At 39.3% G+C, this 12,262-nt stretch overlaps 1 pseudogene; it reads right to left on the bottom strand.

Annotated features, from left to right (window-relative positions):
• Positions 1-10,127: 10,127 nt before the first annotated feature.
• LOC117306349 lies at positions 10,128-12,258 on the bottom strand (annotated as a pseudogene).
• Positions 12,259-12,262: the final 4 nt, after the last annotated feature.

The raw sequence follows: 12,262 nt of genomic DNA, 5'->3' as shown, positions 1-12,262 counted from the left end.
GACGGTAACTTCAAAACGCAACAAAGATCACTCCCTTCAGGTCAAAACAGACTGAGAATCGTACGTACACTGTACCTCCACTTCAATGTAAAAAAGAGTCTGAGAAAGCGTCCTTTCGCTTCAATGTAAATTAAGCAATAAGGCAAACCAGGTGGATGCCTTTTTTTTTATTCCTATAGCTTCTACATGTAGTTTGATGATGCTGATGTTACTATTGGTCATGCAGTCTACAATCTGGACATAATCACATAAACAGAGTTTTCACTTCCAAACGAAGTTCACTCCCTTCAAGTCAAAATAGTCTGAGAAACCTTTGCTTCTATTAAGCTGTGAGGCAAATCAGGTTTATGCCTTTTGGACTTCTATAGCTTCTTGTTTGATGAAGCTGTTACTTTGGGTCACGCAGCTAAAGTCTGGGCGTAATCACTATAATCTGGGCGTAATCACATGCAGAGCTCTACAATCTGGGCGTAATCACATGCAGCTACAATCTGGGCGTAATCACTATAATCTGGGCGTAATCAGATGCAGCTACAATCTGGGCGTAATCACTACAATCTGGGCGTAATCACATGCAGCTACAATCTGGGCGTAATCCAAGCAGAGCTCTACAATCTTGCCGTAATCACATCAACGACAAACAATCTGGGCGTAATCAATACAATCTGGGCGTAATCACATCCATCTAAAAACATCCCTACGTGTAGATTGTCAAATGTTCAATACTATACAGCAATCATGCATGCTACACGTGGCTTTTAGAAGCAATTTACAGCTGATGGGGTCCCATCAATCAATCAGAGACCCATCTTGAAGATTTCAGTCCGTGGTTTCACTACGGTTTGACGTCATCCTTGGCATTCCTCTTCTCTTCGATGATGTGAGCCCTCTGCTCGTTGACGCGGTTCTTGTGAGCCATCATCTCGCCAAAGCTCTCATGGTCTTCCTGTTTGTGTTTACGGTGAAGCTCCTCAGTATCTGGCATGAACTTCTGTCTGTCGAAGGAGAGGACGGAAATAATAAGCAAGTAGAAACTTTTAAAGGAACCGGACATTATAATTGTTAGCATAAAAACATGTACAGGTACTTGGAAACAAGCAATGGAGAGCTGTTGATAGTATAAAACATTGTGAGAAATGGCTCCCTCTGAAGTAGTTTAGTTTTTGAGAAAGAGGTAATTTCTCACTCAAATATTAAAAGACTTCAAATCAAGTAAAGGCTGAAGCCTTTTATGAGGCATCTGTAACACAAACTTATGCAACAAGGGTGTTTTTTCTTTCATAATTCTCTTGCAACTTTGATGACCAATATTGAGTCACGACTTTCACATTCAACTGTATGCTGGGATCTACATACACCAAGTGTGAACACTGGTCTTTGACAATTACCATATATACATATGTTTTGATGTGTTAAAAACTGTCCAGTGCCTTTAAAGACACTGGACACTACTGGTAATTGTCAAAGACCAGTCTTCTCACTTGGTGTATCTCGACATATGCATAAAATAACAAACCTGTGAAAATTTGAGCTCCATTGGTCGTCAAAGTTGCGAGATAATAATGGAAGAAAAAAGCACCCTTGTCACACAAAGTTTCTTTCATGCTTGATTTCGAGACCTGCAATTCTAAATCTGAGGTCTCTAAAGTGTACACACTTGGAAAAGAAAATGCCAGAATAACGCAGACATGACTTTCTTGAACACCCTGTTCCTCTATTTGTGTACAGCGCATGAACTCTTGGTTATTGTATGCTCAACTTTCCCAGTAAACAATCACGGCAAAGATCACTGAAACTCATGCTCAGTATGCTCCCATATTCCAGGAATTATTGTGGAATTTAAAATTAGAGCTTCCACGATGACGAAAGAACGTACATGTAAGGCTGACATGACACCAATGTTGTACACGTACTTGGCATGGGTGGGAGGTACATATATGTATGTGTGTACATTGTGTGGATGGGATGGCTTTTATTTTATTTATCTTTTTAATTTTATTACGATTATTATCGGTCATACATAACATACATTCCTATACGTCCCATAGGCACAGTAACTGGGTCTAGACTCTAGTCCAGTTATTTATCATGTTTAAATGTAAATACGATGTCGGTCACTTCGTACCCAAGTCACTTTGTAATCAAGTCACTTCGTACCCATTATTTTCTTTCATGTGGACATCGACACTGATTATATTTCACGGTAATTAAATGTTCCTCACTAACCTTTGTAAAAAAAAGTGTCCAGTTATTATTATTATTGGTGAATTAATGTTCTTCCATTTGACGCAATTTTCTCATGGAGCCATGGGCTCCGTTTTTGACTTGTCCAACGGAGAATAGTACGCATTGAGGGCATATTTTACACTAATTTTCCTCTGTAAATTATTATGTTTTTTTGTTTTTTTTAACTCTCCTAAAAAGTGAATGTTTTATTTACTGATAACCAGTGCTGATAACAAAAACGAATCCCCAACTTTGGATTGAAAAAACCCCGAAGGTTTGTTTCAAATCGTTTCCTTCGTCTCTACTCCATGGTCTCAACAACCGTATAATTCATTCACGCATGACGTGACTTGGGTACGAAGTGGCTTGGGTACGAAGTGACTTGTGTACGAAGTGACTTGGGTAAGAAGTGACTTGGGTACGAATAGCCCCACTTGTGTGGCCAAGGATAGCTGAATCCTTAGCCACACGTCCACCCCATTTCCTCATGCAGCTAAGGAATAAAAAAGGGATAACTTTCCGTATGGCGCCACCACTTTTTCACTCATTTTTACAAAAAGGGATATATCAATGAGGTAAATTAGATACTATATTATTTCATATCGAATGAAAAAGTGGTGGCGCCATGCGGAAACTTTTCCTAAAAAAATTCTGGCGCCCTATCTACGAGCCACCCGGCATTATAAACCGGCTGAATGTGTTCACATAACTCTTAGCTTGCTTTGTGTGTATTGAAAAGTGAAACAAATAACATTTTAAAAAGAAATTTTTAACGATAACTTTGCTACTTTTCGCCGACTCTAATTTCATTCAGCCGAGCTGTGGGTCTGTGAGGGCGCCAATACAAATCAACGGCTGTTTTATGTGAATTAAGCTTGTGTACTAAATACCAAAGCTTAATTCACATAAAACAGCCGTTGATTTGTATTCGCGCCCTCACGGACGGGCCCACAGCTCGGCAGGCCGATGACATCATGCTGATTCGCATATTCGAAGATGGCCGCGCCGTGCACGATTCGATGAAATTAGAGTTGGCGAAAGGTAGCAAAGTTATCGTTCTTTTTAAAATGTTATTTGTTTCACTTTTCAATACACACAAAGCAAGCTAAGCGTTAGGTGAACACATTCAGCCGGTTTATAATGCCGGGTGGCTCGTACGTAGATAGCGCGCCAGAATTTTTTTCATTCCTTAGCTGCATGAGGAAATGACGTGGACGTGTGGCTAAGGATTCAGCTATCCTTCCCTTGGCCACACAATTGGGGCTAGGCTAGAGTACGAAGTGACTTGGGTACGAAGTGACTGACATTCTTTAAATAATTATTGGTGTTTTTAATAATAATAATCTCATAGTCATAGCCAAAGAACTAAAAATGGAGTGTAGGGACAATGAATGAGGGAGCAGCGCAGTCAAGACCACCATAGACCTGAAATTGTTTGTGTTTTTCCCCATTACTACTAGTCAGCTACTCTAGTACGTATATCTGTCAATATGCACAAAAAACAGTTACAGTTAGTATAGTTACACATGTACTGTACGCCTATGTACATGTAAATGGCTTGGCGTATCAACAATACTTACACGTACATGTAGGTCTTTCTGGAATTCGAGGCTAATAAAATTTGAAAACCTACAACTGAGTTTTGTTTATGTAACTTTAATTTCAAAACATTTCAGTTTCGTGGTTTTGACTTCTCTTCTGTTCTGCTGCAAACAAACATGACAAACGAAGTTGGTGTAAATGTACATCAAATTAATAAGATTAACAAACAAATGTTTGACACTTACCTGAACACGAAAGCCGTTGTAAATCCAGCAAGAACACTTCCAAAAACAATTGGAAACCTCCACTTTGTCAAACTAGAAAACCTAGACATTGTAGAGTCTCAGAATTCCCACGAAATTACACAGAAATATATTGTACGTATCTCTTCTGCATGCCTTTTGCCGGTTTGAACACCGTTAATAAGAATAGTCAGGTAACCTGTTGTACTATTCGCAGTAAAGTGAGCTTTGTGGAAGTGGTAACAAGACACACACAAAAACGTGTTTATAGAGGGCGCTCGACCTAATTAATGGTCTGCATCCGTTGGGGTGCCTGGATTTGTTCTGAAGCCCCGTATATAGCACACACTTTCTTTACAATTACGGAACCCAAGTCCTGTTTCGAAAACGGCCAAAGCATTGAAAGGGACAGTGGAATATAATAAACTCAAAGAGTTATTAATGTTGAGTCAACCTTTAGTTAGTCGAGCGCCCTCTTTATTCATTTGTATGAGGCACGTTTGTTTTTATGAGAGGTAAAACTTCAAAGGGAGCCATTATTGAAACTTTGATTGGCTATAACTTTCCCGCTTTTTTCTTGATCCTTCCCTAGTCACCTTTACTTTTTTTTGTATTACTATATCTGTGGATAATGTATTTGTTTGTACTTGTTTATGATTCTAAATAAGGTCCGGTTTGGATCCACCCTACTCAGGTAGGCCTAAATATATACGGCATGACTTCACGGTCAGATTGTGTGTGTTTTATTTATTTATATGCCCCTACTTGATTGTAAAGATAATCAGACCGTACTGTCATGTCACGACCAAACAACCTTTTAGGAAAAAATAGAAGAAAACCAACACACAACAAAGAAGAATTTCTCTAAAGAGATAAAACTGTCATATAAAATACAGATTTTTTGTTTGTTTGTTTGTTTGTTTATTTGAATGATCGTCCCATCAAGAGAAATCAGCAAACTCCAACAAAGGGATGTAAACACCAAGCTGGCAACAGCCAATCTCTTTCATACAAACATTTGCCGTCTATGATTGTGAATTGCATATCAAGAAATTGTGATCAAGTAACTAGACGAAAATAAATTCTAGTCATTGTGTAATCAGCGGTTAGCTGTGTGATTCGAACCCACAACCTTTTGATTTTAACAGTATACCAATAACAGGCCTGTTAATTTGTTTTGTTGGGCCATTGCAGTCTTTCCTATAAAGGTGAACTCCAATCTGAGCTGGAACACAGTTCAAGGCTGGGGGCACCAACGGCCAATTACAAAAAGCCTGTAAGCACATAAACGTGCTTAGCATGAAATTTCTTCCTTGATAAAACCAAGATTACCAACCAATCTATAGTTTAGCTTGTTGCACTGCTTGCTGCTGGCATTCAGCTGTTGGTTGCTTATCCTGAAAATCACGTGGAAATTTGGTTGGTAACCCTGTTCTTATTAAGGAAGAAATTTCATGCTACACAAACTGTTGTGCCTACAGACTGTATGAAATTGGGCCCAGGCAAGGAGAAATTTGCCTCTTGCTTCTGTAAACTATGAGGCCTTGAAATTTCCATTTCGGAAAGCTGATCAACTTATGTGCCCAAAATAAAGTGCTGTTGTACCATTCAAAGAGTAGGATTCGGCGAATTGTTTTTTGACCTTGCGAACTAATGGCTCAGCGGAAATTGGCTTGTTAAAACAAGCCAACAACCGGTATAGGGTGACAATTTCCGATGTTTTCCTGTTAAAATGTGCCCAAAATAAAGTGCTGTACCATTCAAAGAGTAGGATTCGGCGAATTGTTTTTTGACCTTGCGAACTAAAATGGCTCAGCGGAAATTGGCTTGTTAAAACAAGCCAACAACCGGTATAGGGTGACAATTTCCGATGTTTTCCTGTTAAAATTTGAAGACAATAAGGCATACCTCATAAAGGCTTATTGTATATTTTTAGCTGTGATTTATCAAGGAAACTATTAATTAAAAAAAATAGCAAGTTAAAGGCAGTGGACACTATATTGGTAATCACTCAAAATATTTATTAGCATAAAATCCGACGTAACGAGTAATGGGGAGAGGTTGTTAGTATAAAACATTGTGAAAAACGGCTCCCTCTGAAGTGACGTAGTTTTCGAGAAAGAAGTAATTGTCCACGAATTTGATGTCGAGAACTCAGACGTAGATTTTGAGGTATCGAAATCAAGCATCTGAAAGCGCACAAGTTCTCGTCACAATGTTTTCTTTCTTTCATTATTATCTCGCAACATCGACGACCAATGAGCTCAAATTTTCACAGGTTTGTTATTTTGTGCATATGTTGAGTAACACCAAGTGTGAAGACTGGTCTTTTACAATTACCAATAGTGTCCATTGTCTTTAAAGTGAGCGTATTTCGTTTGGTAATCACTCTTCAAATTATTATTGGCATTAAAACACTTTTTGTAGAAGCATACAACAGCGTTCGATAGTATAAAGCATTTTTGTTAACAGTTGATGTGGTTATAAAAATGAGAAGACAAAATCTGTTTTTTATGCTCCATAGTTTAAATATGAGAAGCGTCACTGCCGTCATGCGCGGACATGTTAATCGCTCCAGATTTTGTTACAAGCAATGCGTTCCTTTTTTTTGTGCACGGACACAAGCTGCCATTCTAAAAAAATAAGTGTTGCAAGCAACAAAGACCACTTACCAGTTGAGGACAATAAAACAAAATAATACTCTAAACAATATTTCATTTCAACAACAAAATATAATTTGGAACAATAAAAGGAAGTTCCGGCACACGGACATTTTATCCAGCCTATAACCAAAAATATTCTAGGGACGTGGATATTTAGATGTAAATTGTGTTTACACAGAAACAAAATAAGGGCGCGGGTTCGAAAGAATCGGCACACATCCCATGAGTCGTAATCTCTGGTTTCACTTCAGGAAACTTAGTGATAACAAGGTTTGATGACGCACACATTGACTAATATGCACAAAATGGACCTAAAATATTATTGCAAATGCACACTGTGATCTGATTAAATTGTGTTTGGTGATCTATTGTCGTTTTCACACATTACTGCAACGAAATTGCTGAAAAATAGGTCCAGATGTTAGGTGGTGAACAACAGGCATACTTGTTATATAAATACAATAATAATACGCACAATAGGCATATCGCGGAAAGATATTCAATTAATCAGTCATACGTTTTTTCAAAAATATTATTGAGTAGGGTAGATGGCCTTAGCTTTGGGTCCAATTCGGACCTTCTTCAGAGGCATAAAACAAGTGCAAACAAATTCATATCCATTTATTAAAAGAGCAGAGGGAAAGGGATTTAGGGAAGGCTCCAGGGAAAAGTGGGAGAATTATAGCCAATCAAAGTTTATATTCCAGAAACAATTGGTGGCTGTGGACCAATATAAAGTGGCGAGGACACAGGATGTTCAGTTTTATGAAAGGAAGGGTTACTCAACCAAAACAAGTGGTATTTTTTAAATGTAATAGTATACATTTCTCAACTTCAATATAAGTGATTCTACATGGACAGTGCATCTTAATCTAATAACAGTGTTGCTTATAAAAGTGAAAAGTGTCATTTTGTTTTACTAGGAATCCACCCCCTACTTGTATTTGACTTTGTTTTAATTTTAAATAATTAGATATAGTACGATTGATACAAATGACAAATGGGCTGTCAAGGAATTTCAAGCAGATATAAAACTACAATTAACAGTTTTGTTATCCTACACATCCGAACTTCTGTTTATACAAATCGTCAGAAAGATGCACAAATATTATTTATGATTCGCACATTTTTTTGTCATTTATTTAGAATTATCATTATTTGTGATATCGTTTTCAATAAACGTCCATTATGTGACATACAACAAAACAAATCTCAAGCTAGCCTCATTGATCAAAGGTAAACAATACTTTAAGACTGGGCGCTTTGGTCTATAAAAAGCGCGTATTTTAAAATTAATGCAATAATTGGAAACAATTCTAAAGGTATGGTTTATTATAAATGCCTCGTGAAAATGTGTGTTTTTTGTTCAATTTCATGACAGAAACACAGCTGCCACTTTGTTAAAGGAACTTGACTAGTTCGACTTCACAAAGTTACTTCACAATATGTTTCGCTGGTTGTATTTCAAGAGGCAGTTTTGCTCTTTTTAATCACAACTCACGAATTACAACACACTGTTGTGTATAATATGTTTTCAAGTGGCAAGAACCACCGATCAAAAAGATAAAGAGCCATTTCAAAAAGAAATCTTTTATGAGATTTGAAGTAAGATGTGCCCCATGTCTGATACTTCATGGAGGCAACGGCGGCGATTGCCCCCATGCCCACTGTTAAATTGCCTTCATGGTGCAAATAAAATGCTACAGTAAAAAATTACAATTTCCACATTGGGTGCCATTTACATAGGGCCCGGTACCTGCCCCTTTAAGCTAGTTTGGATTTCAACCTTTAAAATGTCCTTTTATCAATCTCTTTAAGCACTATAAGTAATGAGAACTTAGACTGTCGTATCAGTTTCGATGGGCTATATACTAAAAACTATAAGATGACATACAAGTATTGGCTTTTTTTTAAACCACATTATAAAGTCCATAATTTGACATTAATTTTTTTTCTTTTTGAGATATAGCTGACAGGCTTAAAGCCATTATTCACTTTCGGTAAACAGTACAGCCAAGTGCCACACTTCGTGTATCACAACTAATATATAAAATAACAAACCTGTGAGAATTTAGGTTCAATCGGCATCGGAGTCGGGAGAAAATAACGGGAAAACCCATTCTTGTTTTCACGGTTTTGCCGTGTCATGACATGTGTTTAAAATAAATCCGTAATTCTCGCTAACGAGAATTTATATTGTTTTAATGTTTTCTCAAAAAGTAAAGCATTTCATGGAACAATATTTCAAGAGAAGTCTTTCACCATTACCTTCTGTAAACCCTGTAAATTATTTGTAAATCTGTGATTTTTTTTTTTTCCCTGTACCGAAAGGGTAGAATGGCTTTAAACGATCTAATTCAAACTGGTTAATAACTTCACAATCCAAATCTTAGCAACATAGTCACACAATATCCATTTGTCAATAATGATTAGTTTACATAAAATATGAAGTTAAAAATGATAATCATAATAATTCTATAGGTGAAATCTGACTAGCCCAAATGGCAATGTGAATAAAATGTCCATTTAGGCCTATGTTATAAGTGGGCGCTGTGTAAAAACTGATAACTGTTGTCATATACGTTATAATTTGGGCGTAACCAAAACCATTAACATTATGTACACATCGTCATCATAAACCAAATTTTGAGATCGCTATATATAATGACCCCCATGGTAAACGCCAGATATCCCGATGTTAAAAACAAAGTAGGCGCGCATCATTAGACCACCCAACTCTCACAGGTGTTCGAACATTTTTTGAGACCACTCCTGTTATATAACCCGGCCACGACGTCAATGCCTTTATGTTACGCTTGCAGGAAACAAACTCACACACGTTAAAGGCACTGGACGCCTCTGTAATAGTCAAATACCAGTGTTCTCACTTGGTGTATCCCAACATACATACGCATAACATAACAAATCTCTGAAAATTTTGGGCTGAATTGGTCATCGAAGTTTCAACAGAATGATTGAAAGAAGAAACACTCGGGTTGCATTGTGTTGGTCAGATGCAATAACAAAAGGTTTCAGCTGAGGTCTTTACTATTTGAGTAAGAATCTATAGCTCTTTCTCACAAAATATGTTACTTTAGAGGTAGCCATTTCTCACAATTTACAAACAGCTCACTAATGCTCGTAACCAAGTATTTTATTTTGTTTTTTCCACTAATGGTCCTACGCCTTTAAAGGCATTGGACACTATTGTATTTACTCAAAATAATTGTTAGCACAAAAACTTGCTTATTAACGGAGAACTCTTGATAGTATACAACTTTGTAAGAAGCGGCTCGCTCTGAAGTAATGCAGTTTTCAAGAAAGAAGTATTTTGGAATCTGATGTCTCAAAATCAAGCATCTGAAAGCACACACCTTTGTGTGACAAGGGTATTTTTTCTTCCATTATTATCTCGCAACTTCGACGACCAATTGAGTTCAAATTTTCACAGGTTTATTATTTTGTGCATGTATGTTGAGATACACCAAGTGAGAAGACTGGTCTTTGACAATTACCAATAGTGTCCAATGATTTTAAGCAGATCAATGAATTTGTGCCCAGGAACAATGACCCCAAAATGGCATAACCGAGACAACTGTGATTCTGACGTCAGGTGGTGAATTCGTGTCAATATTGTTAGTGTTTTTTTATTTGTTTTCCGGATGCGGCAACGGCTCCATTGTCATGTAACCACCAGTTTGGTTTGATGGCCCCGTGGTAGAGTAGCGCGGACTGTCATTGGAGAGATCCACCACGTTGTTACCATCCCATCTGCAAGAAACCTCTCCCTCTGGTTGGTTTGTCTTGTTCTTCTCGCTGTTGGGGTCCAGGTACGTGTGGACAACCCCACCTTCGTCATGGGCAGTGGGGTTCGATTGCTCCACAGTAGCATAGCGGCTGTTGCTCTCGTTCGAGAGATCCACGACACACTTCTCTTTATCACTTCTCTTTAGAGGGACCTCCCCCTCTCGGTTGTTGTTCTTTTTGGGATCTAGGTACGTATGGGCAATATGTTGGTAGTCAGCAGGGGTTGTCTTTTCCTCTAAGGATGGATTCTCATGACTGATATGAGTAGAGTAAAGTTCACAGGGGATTTCCTCGTACATTTCGGAGTTACAGTTTTCCCTTGTAGTTCCGAATCCGGGTGTAAGTGGTAATGGGATCTTTTGTTTCTCAGGCGGTCTGTTTTTCTTTCTATGCACGGCGATTGTTGCGATCAATACGAGTACGACAACTAAGGCTACGGCACCTCCTCCAATACCATACACCACCCCCCCTTGACCACCAGGTGATTGGGTAAGCATGGTGTCCTGGTGTGATGGTGTCCCTGCAGCAGGCATCAAGACTTCCAGGGTGATCGAGTTGGACATTTCTCCAGCAGAGTTCTTCACGACGCAAGTGTACGACCCGCGGTCCGTTAGGCTGACGGCGGTTACCATCAGTGTGCCGTTGCTCCTTGATAGAAAGTAGAGCCCAGGCTTCGGCTGGTGTGGATAAACAAGGGAGCGGTTGCTGGTTATCCAGTAGATATCCACAATAGGATCAGCTTCGATTCCACACGGTAATGGTACATCAGTACCCTGTATGGCTGAAGCGGTATATATGGTGTCGGTGAGCAGCCTTGGTCTGCAAGCAAAATCCACTGGCTCTACATCCACTACTCTGGTTCCTTGTAGGCGCTCTGGTGCCGCGCATTCAAAGGTTTTGGGGGATAGGGTGTTGTTCTTCAGCCAGTCTCCAAATGCACGCAAGTTGCAGTCGCACAGAAGTGGATTCCCAGCCAGAAACACCTGTAGGTCTGGGTTAAGGTTATCGAAGACCCCGTCTACTAGGGTCGTCAAACTGTTTTCGCCAAGGCCTAGCTTTGTCAAGTTTCGGAGTCCTTGAAAGGCATCTTTGTCGATGGACGATATCCCAGTGGAGTACATGGACAGATCTTCTAGTCGAGTGTTGTGCACAAAAGACCGTGCTGGGACAGTAGAAAGTGAGTTATAGTCAAGTACCAAAGAAGCGAGACGGGGCAGCTTGGCCAGACCGCTTGTCGGTAACGCAACCAAAGAGTTATAATGAAGGTAAAGGTCCTGAAGAGGGGAAGGGTCATGAAAATCCCCATCCTTAACATTCCTTATGAGGTTATTTTCAAGTCTGATTGTGAGTAAGTTGGGGAGTGACTTGACCGCCTGTGGTATCTCGGTCAGAAGTTCTCCTGTAGCTCGACGGTTACCAGATTCACCATCCATCAAAAGCAGAGTCCGGTACGGAAAAACTGTCCCATAGCATTAGTGATATTTCTCAGATAGAGTTTTTCCAATGCCTGAAGTTGCTGTTCCGAAAGATGCTGCCAAAGTGACTGGATTCTTGGACAATTTTAACTCCTTGAGGTTCACCAAGTCTTGGGTGACGTCAGCAGGAAACTCGTTCAGGTTATTAGCAGCCAGGTCCAAGGAGCTGAGCCGGGGAAGCTGACTGAAGGCACCACGGGGTAACTCCGTCAGGCGGTTGTTTCGAAGGACTAATTCCTCCAACTTCGGTGCTCCAGCAAAAGTCATGTTAGTAATCTCACTGATTCTGTTGGTGGTCATATCCAGA

The sequence above is a fragment of the Asterias rubens genome, unplaced genomic scaffold (genome assembly GCF_902459465.1).
Source record: "Asterias rubens unplaced genomic scaffold, eAstRub1.3, whole genome shotgun sequence".
NCBI lineage: Eukaryota > Metazoa > Echinodermata > Asteroidea > Forcipulatida > Asteriidae > Asterias > Asterias rubens.
This window is presented reverse-complemented; position numbering and strand designations above follow the sequence as displayed.